General features: G+C 37.6%; 1 protein-coding gene across 1 annotated transcript in view; it reads right to left on the bottom strand.

Annotated features, from left to right (window-relative positions):
- Positions 1-20620, bottom strand: part of Kcnip4 (potassium voltage-gated channel interacting protein 4) — an 896578-nt gene that overhangs the window by 774806 nt on the left and 101152 nt on the right. The window lies entirely within an intron of this gene.

The following is a 20620-nucleotide window of genomic DNA, read 5'->3' as shown; positions in this document are numbered from 1 at the left end:
TCAAATGACACTCTGCCTCACCATAGATCCTAAAACCATGAGTGGAATAAGAGTGGACTGAAACTCTGAAAACAGAGCCTAAATAAACCATGTATCTTTAAGTGGATTTTCCCAGGTACTTTGTCAAGGCAACTGAAAAGCTAACACACTGAGTTTCTCTAGCCTGGCTTAGAGCCTCTTGTTTTGTGATAGAAAGTCCTTTACAGGAATTTCTACCTGCTCTTCTCTCCAGTGAGTCTGGACAAGAATTCTTCCTAGAGATAATATCTGCATGAAGCATGAAATTTGACAGCTAAGTCATCAGAGAGATTTTAAACTATCTACAGGCACTGAACTAAAAATCACTTCGTTTCCACTAAATGTTCATTGGACCCACTTGATAATAATGTTAAGTCCCATTGCTGAAAAAAGTTCCTGAACCAGGTTGATTCTTGAGTAATCTCATCAGCCTCTATGTTTAAGGCCATTTTTTTGTTGGTGATTTTATTGTTTTTAATTAAAATATTAAAAGACATCTATGAACTCTCAGTCAATTCTTTTAGACCTGGTTTAACAATATTTAACAAGAGAGCTGTCACCCTTACCTCCTTTCCCTCTTTAACCAGAGCAAGCATTATAAAAATTGTACTCAACATTTTATCAGAGAACACCTCAAAAATAACATACCTAAAGCAAAATAATTAAAAGTAATGCTCATGATCAAACAAGTAAATTAATTACATGCTTTGAGATAATAACCTACTCACCCAAGTATCTGAAATCCTGTTTTCTGAAGAATGATTTTCACTTTCATTATTGTTCACATGGAGATGTAGAGAAAGCATCAAGTAAGCTAATAATAAAACAAGGCCTTGAGGAATTGAAAGGGGGAAAAAATTCAATACTACACACTTTAATATAGCATTCCTCACACAAACTCTTTACCAAAATAAATTGCAGAGATAAGAGATGCAAGAGCCTGCCAAACATCATATGCAATATTGTGATCGAAAACGTAAACCATCCCCGGCGCCGCAGGTAATGAAGCACAGACAGCTTCTAAGTGTGATGCTAGTAATAGCATTTGCCAATATTTCTCTGGAGGATGCTCTCCTGCCTTCCTCAGCCAGCCTGGACAATTTTCCTTGCAAGTTTCCCAGGTCAGGAACTTCACAATCCACGAGAAGAGATTCATTGGAAGGTTCAAGTCCTGGAGAGTCTACAGTCTATAGTCCACACTGTGTTTCCATAGCTGTGCATCCAAGCCATTAACACAGCAATGGGACATATTTTAATGTGTCAGATACGGTGGTTTTTAAATTTTTCAATGACGAGAATTTAATCCCCGTTAATCAGCAAAAAAAATCAGTAGTAACGTGGCTCAAGTGGTTGAACACCAGCCTTGAGCAAAAATGCTAAGCAGTAGCTCCAAGGCTCGAAGTTCAAGTCCCACTCCCCAGCCCACTCCCCCCCAAAACCCTAAGTAGTCACTCTGTTTTCAACTGAGACAATATCTGCTTTTCTTTCACCACTAATGTACTTGCTCTCTGATCAAAAACTATCATAAATAGACGAGTAGCCAAACACAGCTAGTCTACTGGCTTCTTCAACAGGTGGGTGGAAAGCACCAGGTAGCATTGTGGGGACCCACAGAGAAGACTCCTTGAAGGCTTTCAGTCAGTTGAAAGACATGTGATTTTGTTTTCTCCATATTGAATACAGTGTATTAGATTTGGCTGTTGAGTGCTGAAAAGCACGGGCAATTCTATGACTGGCTATCTTAATAGATTTTATTTAGGAAGCAAGGACAATGGAAGGCTAACACTACTACTGTTAAAAATGCAGCTGTCATTTATGTTGGCTGAGAGAGGCATGTCTGCTCATCTTCCCTTGTCTGTGATCGGTCAGGCTTTTAGAGTGGCCTTATTTCTCTCACCCCATCATGACCGCTGTGACCTTCTGAGATGAGTTGTTCTGTGAAGTCTCCCTGTTCAATGAATACCTGTGAGGAGTTTGTTGAAAGAGTCAAGCCAGTACAGCAACAGTACATGAAGTTGCCTTTTGTGTCCCTTTACTTTTTCACTAACAACCTACAGCTTAGAGAAGTCAGTCATAAGCAATTGACAAACAACTAAATATTTCAGTTGAGGCTTTTGGGGGTTCTATTGCTTCATCGTTTGGGGACACATGTTCCATCTTCCCTAAAAATAGATTCAAGGAGTATTTTAGAGCCCCGCTAATCTAGAAACCTATGATTCAGAGTATTTTTAAGATTTATTTTGATATGCACTTAACAGCCTGGGAACATAATCACCCAGGTTTATGAAAAGGAAGCTAAATTATAGAGTCCTGTGACTTGATAAGAGATTTTATTTTATCTTCCCAAACTGATACTTAGCTTCCTACACACACGAATTCATTCCTTCTCATTATCTCTCCATTCTACTTACAAGTAAACAAAACACTGAAATGTGAAGTGTCGAAAGTAAAGAACAAATTGGGACATTTTACCTGACAACAGAGGAATACACACAATTTCAAGTAGAAGGCAAAGAATATAACTTAAATTTTATGTTTGACTGGTTTTCAGGGGCAGAGAGTAAAATCTCATATGGAGGTTTTGCACCCTCCCATTGGGGCTGAGGAAGCAAAAGGATACAAGCCTATAACCTTCTGAACATCCATGGTACCAGCCACATTATCTATAAATCCATAATTAATTTGTGGTATGTAAACTTTACTTCCATGAAACTGTTCACAGACAAAAGCTGGTGGGAATATATCTTGGTTTTTTGCTTCACCGACCTGGAATAACAGATTGTTTCCTTGAAATCCTACCACCTCATACTTTAAAACGCCCTTAATTATTTCCTTGTTCATTTTTCTGTTGTTAAGAACACAGTGGCACTGACGGGATAACTTAGTTAACAAAGGTGTGTATTTTGTTTCAGGACTCTGTTCTAAGGTCACAGGTTCATATCTAGGGATGGCCTTCGTGCTGGTAGAGTTTGAAGTGGAGAGCAGCCAAAAGACAAGAACTGAACCCCACTTTTAAACTCAACTTAAAACTCATTCTTCAAACAGCCTGCTGACTCAGAGGCCGGTTGGTGCCACAATTGCATGCATGGGTTAATCTATCTATGACAGTGAAACTGCAATCCCCTATCCAAAGTCTCGCCTGACCCTACCTCTTTTATTTTCTTTTTAAATTGATATTACCTTTAAGTAGTTGTACAAAGGAGTTGCCATTTAACAAAGCAGTGTATAAATGAGATGTATCTAGATCACTATCACACCTTTCAACATTCTCACCCAACCCTCCCCCCCCACCTCTTACTTCACTCTTCTTAATTTTAGAGGATATGCATTGATTTTACATCTGCAGCTCCTGCTTCTCCACCTCTTGCTTCGTCTCCCCCATCTCCCTTGGCCTCACTGCACCCCTCCCAAGTACCCACTTTGTGGTGTTTTATCTTGCTGAACTTTGATTTTGGCTTTCTTAGAAATTACTTTATTTGAGGTCTTCCTTGAATCTACCATATTTCCACAAATACATTTGGATCCACTTGCATACCACCTAGTGTATTTATTTAGGAGTTTGAAAGCTGAATTTAGCTTGCACATATAAGGGAAAACATAGATCCTTTGTATCTGGGCCTGGCTTACTTCACTTACCTTAAGTATCAACTATTTATAGCTAAAGTATTTTTTCCATGGACCAATGTCATTAACAGATCAGTGATCATGTTCCTCCTTTATCTACCCAGGGTTAAACTCTCCATTATTTAATGACAAGTAGAGGGATAAAATTCCTGACCTATCTAATTCTATGTATACATAAAGTTAATTGCATCCATGGTGCTCATTGAAAGGAAAATTGGCTCATGGTTTACCCATAATCCAGGGCAAACAAAAAGTTGGAGGCTTGTCTGAATTTTGCTGCTGAAACTGATATTTACATGAAGAACTTTACTTGAAATTGAGGACTAAAACAAGAGAAATTTAATCTTGTATTGCCCTCAAACCATGCTTCCAATGTGGTGTGATTACTATGACAAGGTAACTAACTAAAATTAAATTATTATCAATCTACATATATACATTTATTTAATAATAATTAAATTTGCACATACTGATCTCTTTCTCTCACGTAACAAATATTAGGGACAAGGAATATTAATCAGTGTTTTTGGAGCTTGACATGCAGTTTTGATTTTGTTAACTTCTGGCTCAGAATAGGATTTTAACTTAATTTCTCCTTTTCCTTAGGCACATAGTTAATAGATAAAAATAAATGGCAAGACTTAGATGTTCTATTAGGTGCATGTTATTCTTTTCCAATTTTCTTTCAGCGGTGATTAAATTGCACAAGGTCACAAGTCTAGTTGGTTCCCTAGTGGAGAGTATAACTCAAAGCACAGTGGGCTTTATTTTGAAAATCTTCATCAACTCCTTCCTCTCCTGCCTTCTCTTCACCAAACCTCTGATGAATCAGAGAGATATGTCCCTGAAACGAAATTTATTTTGACAAAAAAAGAAAAAAAATCGAAGATATTGGCCAACAGCTTGTATATTTCTGGGAGAGAAGGAATAACCACTATTGTAATTTAAGCAAGAAGAGGCCTTTCAGTACGTAAGAACCAGATATAAGTAAGCAAATTTAGAAAGCTATAAACTTCAGCAGATGAGAAAAGAAAACAATTCTCTAACTTCTAATGCTAAATTTGAATCAGAAATGCTCCTGGAAGGCTAATGTACTAAAATCTTACTTGCCAGGCACTGGAGCTTGTGAGGAAGAAATAATCACGAGGGGTATGACTTTCCCAGTGTTCTAATCACTGATGGCTTTGGAAGTTGATGCCATTATTGAAAGTTGCATGTGGTAGAGGAAACTGCTCCTATAAGTTTGAGAAACAAACTGGAAAAGATAAAGCTGCAGGAAGCAAAGATCAAACAGTCTGGGAACTCACAGATTATTCCCTTCCCTCTCCTTTCTGTGAGACCAAATAAATATAACATGCATTATGTCAGCCAGAAAAGGAACAAGTATATACAGTAGGCAGGGAACTTGACAGAATTTAACCTAGATTCATTTATGAGTGTTCCAAGAAATGACATCCTTATTACTTAATATGAGTTACACAAACTTAGGCATTTAGGCCATTATTATAAAAATAAAGCTAGGCTGAAATGTTCATAAGCAATGATATGTTGCATAAATGAGTAGTTCATCTTAGGATAATAGATATCTTTAGGTGTCCCAATTACCAGACAAATGGATGTATTTCCCATAACAAGAATCTCACTCTTCTTGCTAGATATGCTTAGCATTAATATTTAAGCAGCTCTGGCTGATTCAAAATCTTATCATTTCTTTTACTCAGGAAAATGAAAATGGATGCATCTAGTAATTAAGATAGATCCTACTTGTTTAGATTATTCTCATCTTGATGCTTATTTTTTAACCTCATGTTGTGTATTACTAATTTATCATATACCCCACCGTACCCAGAGTAATAGCATTTTATTAATAACAGCTATTTTTATAATACTGCACAGAACACATACAATGGTAGGAATGAAGGCACAGACACCCAATGCAATATCCCAGATATTTTTAGGAATATAGTAAAACACATGTGAGATACCTGAATTCAAGGAACTCAACAAGAAGTTATAATCATCTCAGAGAAAAACTTCCACAGTACCTGGCCTATGATTACACACTTTGAAGTTCACAAGTTTAGAGCACATACAGCTATTTGAAGACAAAGATCCTGTAATTATTGGTACAAAAACCCACAAACGTAAATAAATGAAGGGTACAGAGAAGAGAAACTAAAAAAAAATGAAAATACAGCCTTGCAGTTGTACATGAACAGGCCTTAGAATGAGTAGGAGCTACATTTTGAAAAAAAATGTCAAAAATATCACTGTGCATATGCTTTCGTGCACCACAGCTGTGGTGCTTAATTAAAGGTGGTAACCCCTTGCATTTTAGCCTTTGCTTGATAAGCAATTATCACAGAGACAGAAAACTTGCCTGAAAGGTTATTGAGTTATGTTGGCAGTTTCTTTTCTTTTCTTTTCTTTTTTTTTGTCAGTCATGGGGCCTGAACTCAGGGCCTGGGCGCTGTCCCTCAGCTCTTCAGCTCAAGGCTAATGCTCTACCACTTGAGCCACAGCGCCACTTCCAACGTTGGCAGTTTCTATGTAAGGCAGAATCATCGGGAGGAACTGAGCCATGACTGACTTACACACTGCCCTCCAAGTATCTGTCCAAGGGTATCACCCACCTCTCACAGAGCAGACAGTGACCTGTACTTTCCACCCCTCACTTCACCACACCATAGCCTGAGAAACGCTCAATATTTTATTGTCACATGACAATAAAGTCCAGAAAACATACAAACTATGCTTTTAGCGACTGAAAATCATGGGACTACCATTCAGACCTTTCTCAACTTCTCCAATCAAAGACCCAATCAATCCTCATGGATCTACAATCAAAGTGCTACTTGTGCAGAAATGCCAAAAGCTTAGTTAAATGTGGCATATTCTCTAGGTATGGAAGGGACAGACTGAGCCCCAAGAATGGCAAAAGGCTACACAGAAACATTTGCTGATACAGACAGCTCTGAAGGGAAATGAAGCTTCATGCAGCCAAACTTCAAAAGTCTGACCACTACTTGAGTGTGTGCGCATGTTGTATTTCAGGCCTGTCCCTTTTATAGCAAAGACAATTATACTTGACTTGTAGCCTGTTACCACAGAACTGAGACAGGGCCTTCAGCTCTGACAAATCATACCTCTGTGATCATTTCCCAACACTTTGCTGAGAATCAGGCAATGTAAAGAAAGCCATAGGCAAACTACAAATGTATATATATATATATATATATATATATATATATATATATATATGTGTGTGTGTGTGTATGTGTGTGTGTGTTTTATACAACTTATATATTCATATTTATATATTAATTTGATTATACATAGATATATGGGTATATGTGTTGCATGCATGTATATGTATATATAGATAGCTATGTATCCTGTTCTTGTCACTTAATCATCCACAAGAAATGCAATAAACATAGTGTGCATGTAAACATATACTGGGTTAAGAATAGGGACCTAGAAACACCTGCTCAGATGAATCCTACCTCAACCATCAACTACTGAGTTATGCAAGTTATTTTCTGTCTATGCTTCACCTTCATATAAGCAAACTAGGAATAAGAGTCCATTGCTGTGCAAGTGAAATTTGCTAGTATTAAACAGGGGTGATGATGCAAAATGGGGCCAAAAAAGATGGGAATTTTGGTGAAGAACCAATGTGAGAGTATATGCAAAATCTCTTGGCATAAGGTGAGATATCATTGTCTAACTAAATGATCATATTCCACATGGTACCCAGAAAATATACATATATACATACATGTATATATACACATATATACAAGTCTAATTTTCATTGCCTCCATCACTGTCCTAGTCAGCAGCAGCATCTTCACTAAAGATCAAGGATAGGATAATCTAATACTTCTTTAAGTATTAGAGCTTCCAAACAAAGGGAAAGTGAAAAGCACAGTATGCAAACTTAGAAGCAACCAACGTTATTCTGTGTATGAACCCAGGCTCCGTTCCTATGAAGGTAAGGGGACTGCCCATGGAAATATCATGACAGAATACCCTCAAAACGAGAAGCAGAGTTCATGGAGTTTCTTGTTCAGATCAGCACATTGTCTCCCCACTCCCCTCCATTCAAGTGCCGGGGCCATCTGCCCCTCTATTCCACCACCTGATACCAGCTACAGAAACATTCCTCAGTTATGGGAACTAGTTACGTTCTCCTATCTGAACAAATTGTAGCTAAACTGCATTTACTAATATTTCTTAATGTAGTTTCATCTTCAGGGCAGGAGATTGAGACGAATAATGAAGAGGAGACTCCAAGATGGGCCCTTCAGGAGGACGAAGGACAAATGTGCTTTTCTACTATGAAAATGGCTGTGGGGAGGGAAAATTGGATACTTCTTGCTCACATCAAAAATCTAACCTAGAATTACAATCTCATATAAAAGTCCTATTCTCACGGAATTAACTGGGGGTTCAGAAGTTACGATGACGTCACCAGATGTATGGCTACTACAAAAATATACCTCCAGATACAGCGCATGACAACTACAATTAACTGCATCCAGCAAATTATGGGATAGAACTAAATGTCCATACACACTTGAGCAAACCATAGGAATTTCACAACTAAGCTAAAACATGAGCTACCTTTGCAAGAGAAATAATCAGAAAGAACTGAGCAGTAGGAGTATAGAAAGCTGTGAGAATCCCTTCATCAAATACACTAGTTATAAACAAAAACAAAAACAAAAACAAAAACAAGTGAATCAGAACAAGAACTTCCAAAACCTCATCAGCTTGACACTGACTGTGGTTTTGGAGACAGCTGATCATATGTTTATATATTTTTCATGGCAATCGCCTTTATTCTATCTCCCAGAACACAAGCCATTTTTGTTTTCCTCCTTAACCCTTAATCTAGGAACCCTATTACTATTTTCTTATCTTCCTGCCATCTTCTTAATGAGAACTAAGGATCTCCCTCCCTCCCTCCCTCCCTCCCTCCCTTCCTTCCCTCCCTCCCTCCCTTCCTTCCCTCCCTCCCTCCCTCCCTCCTTCTTTCCTTCCTCTTTCCTTCCATCCTCCCTCCCTCCCTCCTTCCTTCCTTCCTCCCTCCCTCCCTCCCTCCTCCTTCCTTCCTCCCTCCTTTCCTCCTTCCTTCCTTCCTCCTTCCCTCCCTCCCCCCTCTCTCCTTCCCTCCTTCCCTTTCCTTTCTTCCCTTTCCTTCCTTTCCTTCTCTTTTTGTGCTAGTACTAGGAGGTTTGAACTCAGGACCTCAAGCTCTCACTTGACTTTCTTGTTCATGGCACGCATTCTCCATGTGAGCCATACCTTTAATACCATATGTTTTGTGGTTAATTGGAGAGAGAGCTTCAAAAATTGCCTGGACTGATTTGGAACCTTGATCCTTTGGATCTCAGCCTCCCAAATTATGAAGATTACAGGAATGAGGACCAGGCTCCTGGATTAGTAAAGATCTTTCCTCATCTATTCTACCCCTTGATTATTTGGATTCATTGGCCTCAAAGCCTCCAACGTGAACACGGTTTTTTTATTCTCAGATACAGAAGCAACGGAGTCTCAGGTTTTAAAGTTGAATCTCGAATCGGGCTTCCTGAGTTCAGCTCTTTCACTATGGGGTTGACCTGGGGCAGTTTGCTTCACCTCAATGCTCTCTGTCCTTACCTGTAAATAGAAGATGTTGACAGCAGCATTCACCTTAGAAAACTATTTCAAGAATTAACTGATTGAAGAAAAACTTCAGGAAAGTGTCATGGAGTAAGTGAGTATTGGATAGCTTTTACTTTTTATTACTATAATCATTTTTGTCATTCGATTTCACCCTTTATTCACTTATATATAGCTCCACACATCCTCCATGCCAACTGCAAGTACTAACAATCTTGCCTATCTTTCAAACCCAGGACCTGTGCCATGTCTTCTACCATATTCCCTTCAGTTTCTCACTCACCAAACAATAATCCCTCTTCTGAATCCCTAGAGGTTCACTCCAAAGTCAGCCATGTTCTTCTTGGTGTCCAGGGAGGTAGTCTTGTCATGTTTATCTGTGTAAATTCCTGGACAACAGTGCTATGCTTACATTTTGTACCAGCCTGATTTATTTGAGAACTTGTTATATCAGCTCTCCATAACCATAGATTGTACATCTGGAGGTTCAACCAAATGCAGATCATAGCATACTTCATTGTTGCTGACCTGGACTACAAAGTTATACCTATGATGTTCACCTAGATATGGAACATGTACAGAACTTCTTGTCATCATGCTCTAGTCAATTCTATATAACAACTATTTATATAGCATTCGGTATTTTTTTTAAAGCTGGAGGGGATCTAAGGCAAAAGTTTGGGTCACTGATAGACTTCATATGAAACAGTGGTCCCATAAATTATAAAACGTCATGACCTTGTTGTTCTTATCATTACAACCTATACCATTCATATGATAAAGAACAGACAGCATTCCTGCCACAGGATGCTACATGTCTATGTATGGGAGGATGCAAAGTGGTTAGATGCAAATATCACAGCATTTTTCCATATGAAACTTGGGTATCTGTGGAGGATTCCAGAACGATTACCCATAGATACTCTTGGAAAACTGTGTCCAAAAATTTGAGTTGCTCAGTAACATTGGCCACCAGCCACATATGGCTTTTAAATCAATTATAAAAAGTGATGTAGTAATTCAATTCTTTGGTCACCCTAGCCAAATTTTAAACACTCCACAGTTAGTTCTGCAACTCTCCTGGACAGCACAGATGTGTAAGTAACATTTCCACACTCAGAGGCTTTATCAGCTGCTGTTTCAATCAATGACACTTAATACATGATGTATGACTTTTAAAGCAGGTCAATATGGTCTTTGAATATGATTTCCTGGGAAAATTTATTCCAATAGCACCATGAACTTTTATCAAATCAATACTCGAAAACAATCAAGACAAGATTGTTCAGGAAGACAAGTGTGGAAGTCAGTTCTTGTGTTGGTGGTAAGAAAGGCTGGGCCAATTTCTCCTTGCATCTAGAGGAACTGCTTATAACACCTTCAGACAACATTTCACCTTTGCAGAGCAAAAGGAAGTGTATGTTTTGTAGCTCTGTGGCCAGTTTTTTTTTGTTGTTGTTGGTCATGGGGCTGAACTCTGGGCCTGGGCACTGCCCCTGAACTCTTCAGCTCAAGGTAATGCTCTACCACTTGAGCCTCAGTGCCACTTCTGGTTTTCTGCTGGTTTATTGGAGCTAACAGTCGCACAGACTTTCCTGCTCTGGCTGGCTTTGAACCACAATCCTCAGATATCAGCCTCCTACACACGTGAGCCACCAGCACCCAGCTTCTGTGGCTAGTCTTTAAGCCCTAGCTTCCCTGTGAGAATTCATGTTAGAATTCCTAAACATGAAACAGAAACTCTACAGAAAGTGAAGGGAGGCTGCAGAGAGTTTCTTTGTGCTAATCTTAGGTAAGGTTAAAACCCCACAGAGGCTTTCTATAGAATGAAGCACAGTCCTTTCTGAGTGCTCTTTTGCCCCCCCTTTAATTTATCTAGTTTTATTAATTGTACATGATAATGGGTTTCATGATGACATTTTCATGCTTGCATGAGTACTTGGATCAAATTCTCCTTCCATCATCTTCCTGTTGCTATCCCTTCCCGCATATCAATTTCCCCCTCTGCTCTAATCTTATCAACTTTCAAATGTGACAGTAAACATGGAACCTCCTTGGGCTATGTAAATCTGTCTTAGTAACAACAGATGTCCCATCCTCAATCATTACTCCACATGGCTTGAGGTCTGACCATGTTGATTTTTCAGTTCATGGACACAGTAGGTCCCCAGGCCCTGAACACACACCCTAAAGCACACACACTATACAGCACAAGTGTGTGAGCTACACTTCTTCATCCCTCACCTTGATCTTTACTTCCTTTCATCTGTCTTGTGTAACAAGTCAATACCAAAGTATTTCTCCTTTTATTCCTCTTTTCAGTACTTTCATGCCCATCATTTGTAATTCCATATTTGTTTGTTAACCTATTTACTGTTTATCTCCTGCATTATTATAATTGCTGAATGCCAGAACTATACTTTTTTTAACTCTACCACTGTCTAGACTCTTGACACGTGGGAACTACATGGGTACCAGTGGTTCACTGAGGCCTGTAATTCTAGGTACTCAGGAGGCTGAGATCTGAGGAATATGGTTCAAAGCCAGCCCAGAGAAGAAAGTTCATGATACTCTTATTTCCAATTAAAATTGAATCTCCAATTGAAAATTTCTGGACATGGAGTTGTGGCTTAAGTGGTAGAGTACCAGCCCTTAACAAGAGAATCTCAGAGCAGCACTCAGGTCCTAACTGAGGAATGGTATACATGCGCAAACACACACACACACACAAACACAAACACACACACACACACACATACACACACAAAGACACATTAACATACTCATAAATGAAGCAAAGAAACAGAATCTGGGATGCCTCCATTAAATAATTGTCTTCAGGGAAAGAATATAAGAAGTTTTAAATTTTTTGTTTTGTTTTGTTTTAAGGAATTTTAACTATTTTGTGATTGCCTTTATGATAAACACTAGAGAAAGAGTGTATAGCCCACACATAGAATCGAATCTTGACAATATCACATGAAATTAACAAATTTATCCTTAGTTCCAATACATGAAGGCCGAGAGATAATTATATATTGTTAAAGAGAAAATTACAAGGCAGTTATTTTTGATGTGCAAGATGAGATTTGGTCACCTTTAGGAACACAGTGAAGTAGAATTTATTCTTAAATCCTCATTATATTAGAAGTTTAAAATTCTGGAAAAATGCCCAGATAAAAAGTGTGAAGATAGTTAGGATTGATAACCGCCCCCCCCCAGTATGCTTTTGACCAATGTTTAAGAGGAGGCTACAATGCTTGATAAGAAATGTACTCATTATCTTACACATGTAATTGTAACCCCTCTGTACAGTATTTTCACAATAAAAAAATAAAAAAGAGGGCTCTCTATGAAAACTAATGATTTTTTTTCATTCTTTTCTCTGAGTAGATTAGAAAGTTTTTTTTAAAAAAGATAAAGTGGGGTATACATGCTAATAAAATATGAAATGAACATGATAACTAGGTGTCATTTTAGAATTATGTTTTCTCTAAAGCTCATATCAGAGGTCTATAAAGGGCTGCAGAATAAATAAAATAGGGAGTCTTTTGAAATGATATTAGATCAAACGTTCTGTATATACAGACTAGTACAACCTTGATTTCCTATGCAGTTAATGTTCAATATTCATGAATTCAACAATCAGAGCAACCTGAGATGAAAAATTTTAGTCTTTCCCTGATATGGACTATGGTGGTATGCTGGTTCTAAGCATGCAGATTATTTTCCTTATCATTATTCTCTAAATCTTATTGTCTAACAACTATGGTATTTACATTAAATGATATATGATATATAATCTAGAGATCATTCAAAGTACTCTGAAGCTGCGCATATGTTATGTGCAAACATTATGCCACTTTCTATAACCCACCCACTTGAGCATATGTAAATTTGCCCTGAGCCAGGGTTGGTGGTCCTAGAACAAATCCTCTGAGGTTACACTGAATCCTCATTGTATACAATGCATACAATGTATACATTGATCCTCCTGGAGCACTGGTTTAGCTACCCCAAGTTGCATCTGTATAATTCAGAAAAGAATATGAAGTTTGGTAAAATCATCAGAAAAATGGCACTCTAGTTGACCAAGATACACAAATCACTCCCAGAGTGGCAAGTAATTCTGCTCATTTTCTGCCACTTTAATTCATAAAGTCGAGTTTTGGCCTTAATGTAATGTAATTTTCAAACCAGTAGGGGCTTTCAAGAAGTTCAGATGGCTTGTTTATTCTGCTGTGGTGATAATTTCACATTTGCATCATAATTGGATTTCTGTAAGTTCACTGACATTTCAGTTGGTTTTAATAATCATTAAAGGTTTTCCCCTTTAATCTAAATTTAGGTCATGTTCACAGGGTTGCTCATAGGCAAACAAAGCCATCAGAAAATGACTCATCACCACATGGTGGACTTTGAGACACTCAGGTTGTAGAATCATTGTCACAATAACCAAACACTGTTACAGAATTGAACACAGCTTCACTGACGACTGAGCATCAGGCCTATCTGTCTTGAGAAAGGTCATGGAAATGCATTTTTCAGCTGTGTTAACATAATTCAAACTGAAGTCGTTGCTGCTATTTGAGGAAAATACAGTCTTCATTTGCATTTCCTTATCATAAAATATAGGACATGATTCTAGCACTTGTTAGTTTGGGGTTATTTGCTAGTCATTCATTTCTCTCTGGCATTGAAGTAGCTATTGTTATCCAGGTAGTTAAACACCCCAGGTAGACCGTTTGTCTGGGTGCCTTGATTCATGTATAAAGCAAGTTTTTAAAAACAGAACAACAAAAACCAAACAACAAAAACAACAACAGCAACAACTTGTATCTCTGACTCGGAATGAGATATAGGCATGTTCCTGAAAGTATCATTGAGTGCCACGCCTACTCCAGTGGAGTCTGCTTAGCATGGGAAACCAGCTTTCAGACCTGAGAAAGGGGCTTCAGAGACCTATCTCTGAGTATTGGGACTTCACCGAAGTCTACCTCGGAGAATAGGGCTTCAAAGAGGCCTACTCCTGGAAAGGCTGGCAAACCCCTGGGAAAGATGTGTTTCTGCTTTTCTTTTCTCCACTGTATAAGAGTGCCTATTAATCTTTTACTGTTTCTGCTGCTCATTGTACTTACTCATGCTCAATGTTCCCTTATTCAAAGCTTTTTCTTAAAAGTGTTGACGACTCCAACATCTGATGAGTGTCTTAAAAATATGACTAACTCACCAGAGTTAAGTGCTACCCTGAAAGCCCCTCTTATGGAGGCTAGTAGACAAGTCATAAGTAAATATAAAAGTATTGGGGGTTTCACGACATCACCTCAGCAGAAGGAATTGTTTGTAAGAGATTTGCAAGAAGCTGTAGGCGAGGCTAGACCAGAAAGAATGTATGGCAATTGCTGAGATAACTACTTAGGAGAAAGAATTTCCTGCTACTCTCTTTTATTTACTAAGAGACTTGCTAGATCTAGGCTTCCTTGGTGCTTACTATTAAAGAAGGAACAGGAAAGATCTTATGGGACAGTTAAGGCCTCTATAAAAATAGGTAATGGTTAATTGGTGACAGACATCGAAACCCATTGTATTTCTTAGAGATAAGCCGGAAACAAGTGCCTATCAGGCGACCAGCTGGTGACCACCCAAAAATGAAGCCATGCAGCAAGATTGTGTAACCTTTTGCCCTTTCTTATGGAGACTTTTGCTATTAAAGTTTGTTATCCTCTGCATTAAATCGCACTCAGCATCCACTCCTCTTGTGTGTGAGTTGTCTGTTTGCCATCTCCCCACCTATTCCAGTTCCTCCTCTAGGTGTCCTCCTTTGTCCCAACAGAGCTGGTCCCATAAACTATCCTTCCAGGTCATTCAATATTCTACCAGATCGTAGAGACGATACATTTCCCTGGGTGGGAGGGGAGAGGTGCGTAAAAGGACTCAGAATCATTCCACTAAAACACTTTCTCTAACTCACTATTTTTACAATTTCCCTGGATGGAAGTACATTTAACTTACACCAGGGAGGGAAAAAAAAAGAAGGGAGTTTGAAATATAGCCCTGAAGCTAATGTTTACAAAATAAAATTCAAGTAGCAACCAAGTGTCCAATTTACTCTGGAAGCCACTTGTATACCAGCAAAATAAGGCAGGCATTGACTACATCAGGGTTATAAATGAACCCTGGTGGATTTCTACCTGGCATGGGCTTTACCAAGACAGACGTGTGAGACACCGATGTTTCCTTCACAAGGAAAAAGATGGAACAAATAATATTTTCGATTTTCATTATGCCTCAGAAAATTAAATGGCAAAGAGCACACTGGGAATCTGTAATTAGATGATAATAAAACTGTTTAATTAGTCACTCTCCAGATGCAAAGCAGCTCTCCGGAAACCTTCCTGGGATTTCCTATAAGGAGTTATAAAGAAGAGACTTTCCTCTGAGATTTTTATTAAAGACAAATCCAGAATTTCAACCCAGCCATCAGAAAAACAGAGCTAGCCAGCCACAGGGTATTAAACCCCACATATCCTCCAAGACTCCTTGATAATATGAAAGCATATGCAACCCAATATTATTTTTGTACCCAAATCCAGCTCTTTTAAAAATTTTCTGTCCAATATTTATCTAGATGATAAATGGTAAGTTTTCATAGTGTTTTCATGAAAAGATTATGAAGTACTAGAACTAATTTGCCTAGCAGATTATTTACCGGTATGTAAACAAATAAAAGTTAAATGTATCAGGAAAAATGTAAGATAATTGCCAGCATAAATATATTACTAAATATTTATCCAATACTTTCACTCAAATAAAATACTAGTAAAGGAATGAACCTAAATGAAATTTTTTAGCTACTACTTAGAAACAGTAAACAGTTACCTTGGAAATAAACTATTATATTCACTATTTCTCTATCACATTCATTCCTTTACTTGAAATTTATTCTGTTCAAAATTGATTAGAATGATCCTATTAGATAAATATTTAGTGCAAGAGCTATTGCTGAGTTCATAGAAGGCATATTACCAGCTTCCAGGCTATACTTCCCTAATGATACTTCTAAACATGGAATTTAAGTTTAAGGAATATTTTTTCCTAAATACTAAAACAAATTTTATTGTTTTACATTCTAGTAAAATCTGAAATTTCAGAGAAATGAATGCTTTCAACAGATTGTCTTCTTTTTCTCATTCAGAATGACAATACCATTTTTACTTTGTCTTCAGAAAAATTCAGTCCTTCACAATCTTTTTCACCATAGGACAATGGCAAGTTAAATGTGTGTGTGTGTGTGTGTGTGTGTGTGTGTGTGTGTGTGTGTGTGTGTGTGTGAATCACAATGAAATAGGGGAAGAATGCTAGAATCTTCATGACCATTGGAGTACATGGAGTTTCTTAAATGTACCAAAATAAGAGAACTACTCCTTAGCTGAGAATTCAGGTTAAAAAGTTAGCAGGCTGTCAGATTCTGCTTGTAATGGCTGATTTTTCAGGCACTGCTTTTGTTGAACTATAAAAAGGAGCTCTTTACTTCTCTGCAGTCCAATATGACAGTCCTCTACAATGCAATTGTTTCATTGGTAGCTGGTTCTGGTCATGTGATACATCTCAACCAATGGGAGGCTAGCAAACATGACAGTAGCAGACAATATTTATGGAATTTGGCTTGCCCTGTTTCACCACGTTTCCATTTAGCCAAAATGTGCATAACCGAGGAAAATGACTAGATGCTAAAGACATAGGGTCCACTTGCTCTCATAATTATGGTCGACAGTGGAATATGTAAGGGAGAACTCCCTGCACCAAACTTCCCACCTTGAAGGTGAGGGTTGGCTATAGTTGTGTATGTGAACTCAGACACATCTACGAAACTGCCCAATCCTGCCCAACCAAGATTGCCAGTGCATGGTATGTCATTATTTAAGCTTATAATTGATAGTTGCATAAGTCACTAATATATCAGATGTCTTCTTATTCGGCCAAAGCTAACTAATACACCATTTCTATTAAAAAATATATAAAAGTGAATGTTTTGAAGTTAATTTTGGTAGTGTTCAAGCTTTACCACATTCTTAGATTATATTTCACCTCTTTTCATTTGAGAATTTGACCAAAGTGATAAATCTATTTCTGCAGGGCCAGATGAATTCAAAGAATTTTCACTCTTCCTAATCAAGTGCCACTGAGAGGATGTAAACAATTTAGAAAAAGGTAAATAAACTGAACAAAATATGTGCTTGAAAGTAAAAAGTTAAAATACCTGCAACTGGAAAAAAAACTAGCTTTGGCATTTAGTTTCAGTTTTTACAAAGGAAACACACTTGCATTATTGAAAAAAAAGTTACATACAGATTTCATGAATAATCTTAATACAGGAGTTTTTATATCTCAAAAGTAAGTGTATCCATCAGCTTGTTTATGAGGATTTTATTACACCCACAATAAACACTTAGAATGGTTTTCTGTCAGATTGAAGGTCATGACATGAAAGTATGTGAATATACAATAAAAATTGCCAGGAATTTTAAAATATTGCATGCTAATATTATAATAACAAATATGGTATATTGGGGAGACAGCATTACTGGGTCTCATTTACTGATTGATTTAGCATAAAAGCAACTGCTCTATGATTACTATCAATATTCCTGGCAGAAGTTAATAAAGCAGATGATCCCCTGTTCTCATAGAAACTACATTTTAGCAAAGAGAACAAAATAATTGCAGGTATATCCATGTTCTGTGAAGGAAAGAGACAAGAAAATGTACAAGAGGGCAGTAGAGAATTATGAAATGGGGGATCAGGGATTCTTAAGAGAGCTGACATTTAAGGTGAGACCTGACGACAAAGAGGGAGCCAGTTGTATGAATTTTAAGACACTCAGTATTTCCAGGAGGAAGGACAACATCAAAGGTCCTGAAGTGTGTATATAAACCTTTTCAGATTTACAAAGGAGTGGGAAGTTTAGAAAGATATGGATATAGAATACCTAGATGTTTCAGTCATTAGAATCATGTGGTCCTTCCCCTAAATGTCTGGGCATATCATGTTTTGTTGGAGTTATATGCGGGTTTTGTCTACCTATTAGACTTTAAAAATCTATACAAGAAGCACGGACTGACAACCAAAGATACATTAAAATTTCCTACCTGAATACTCAATGAGTAAAATTCTAGATATATTTGGAAAGACAGTATTTCACAAAAGCTTGCTTTCTTATTTCAAGCAGTTTAAATATTTCCTAGATTGTTTTCACCCTAATATCTTCTCCTATTTGTGTATCGACAGAATAGTGACAACAATAGAAGCTCAGAATCAGTTCTTGAAGAATAACTTTTATGTTAGCTAGCTAAAGATTTCATCGAAATGAACAGAATGATCATGAAGTACAATTCTTCGTAAAGTAGTAATAAGTAATATAAAAATGAGCCTAGAACTAGTGGCTCAGGAAATCTTATCTACTCAAGAAAGTGAGACCTGGAGGATTCAGGTTCTGGGACAGTCCTGGCAGCAAAGTTAAGAATAATCTATTTCCAAAATGAACTAATTCTAGGTTCCACATGTGAGGGCAAACATACAACCTTTGTCTCTCTGGGCCTGACTTACCTTAGCATAATTACTTCCAGATCTTTCCATTTACCACTCTTTCTAACTGATAGGTGAAATACCATAGGAATATATATACAACAATTTCTTGATCTATTGGTCCACTGATGGGCATCTGGGATGATTCCATACCTTAGCTATAGTGCTGCAACAAACATGGTTGTGCTGGTGACTTTATTGCATCCTAGTTTGTAATCTTTTGGAAAAATGCCCAGGAGTGGAATTGTTAGGCCATAAGACCAATGAAAAGCCAATCTGGAGGCATGATTCAAATGGTAGAGTACCAGCAAGCCAGGGCCCTAGGTTCAAATTCCAGTGGAGACATGGAGGCAGGCAGGCAAGCAGGCAGGTAGGGAGGGAGGGAGGGAAGAAGGAAGGGAGAGAGGAAAGAAGGGAGAGAGGGAGGGAAGGAAGAGGGAGGAGGGAGGGAGAGAAGGAAGGAAGGGAAGGAGGGAAGGAAGGAAGAAGGAAGGAAGAAGAAGAGAGAAATAGCACTTTTTAACTAATTGAAAGTCTAATATCTCTCAAAGACACAACAATCTATTACAAGAGGTCTTCCTTTGTTGTTGTTTTTTAATATAGTATATGAAGTTATTTCTTTTCTTGTGTGTTTTTTTTCTTTTTTCCCCCTATAGTTTATCCATTTTGTCACTGAGTTTGATTTTGGTACCCTGTTCATTGTATATACATTCATCTGAATTAGGGAAAGGAAAGGGAACAACAAAATGGTGAGACAAAGGACAAAGGGGGGAATCAATGCAACAGTGATACTCACAAGACAATGATGTTGGAAATGAACTTTACAACCTGGGGGAGGAGCATGGGGGAGGGAAAGTGGAAGAAAAACGAGGGAGGGGGTGACAATGTTTGACACAAAATGTACCCAATACCTTACGTATGTAACTTTAACCCTTCTGTACATCACCTTAACAATGAAAGTAAATTTTAAAAAAGAAAGTGTCATATACAAAAAAATAAATGGTAAATTATGGAAAATTCACCTCTATCTGTAACAAAATAGCACTGGTAGTGTACCTCCATTATGAAGTGCCAGTCCAGCATGTACAAGGAACCGGAGTTTCAGCCATGTGCCACAAAAACAAAACAAATACATACATATACACCCACATATACATACTTATACATTTTCAAATATGCATAATAAATTGTATCATCTCCACATGAGAACAGAATGAGAACACAGAAATGGCCATATGAAGAGTTTGGGGTTTCAAGCAAATACTGAAGGTCTAGAAATGATGGAAGAGGGGATAGAAAGATTTTTTTTCTCAAGCTGTTTTCATAATATTAAAAATGCTAAAAGTATACAGAATCTAATAAAAGCTAAAAAGGAAATTATTATGTAAACAAATTTGAGTAAATCATTTGTAGTGCTCTTGCTTATTTACATGGAATATTTTGGTAGTGTACACATCTCCTCATAAAAGTAAATTTATGACTTTACCTTAAAATACTCCTCCAGCTCATCAATAAGAGAAATGTATAAAATCAATAAAATTTAAAAACATATAATAAATTTCACTGTCTTCCAATATTTCATTCTAACTAGGTATTAAAATCTATAAAAGCTATAAAAGTTATAGTATGCTATAAAAGAAAAATGGTTAGTTTGTACATCTCAAATCTCTTCTTTGCGAGAAATCCATAAAATTGTGTTTAACTCTATAATAGTGAGTCTGG

Source organism: Dipodomys merriami, unplaced genomic scaffold (genome assembly GCF_024711535.1).
Source record: "Dipodomys merriami isolate MVZ:Mamm:240054 unplaced genomic scaffold, mDipMer1.0.p SCAF_9, whole genome shotgun sequence".
Taxonomy (NCBI): domain Eukaryota; kingdom Metazoa; phylum Chordata; class Mammalia; order Rodentia; family Heteromyidae; genus Dipodomys; species Dipodomys merriami.
This window is presented reverse-complemented; position numbering and strand designations above follow the sequence as displayed.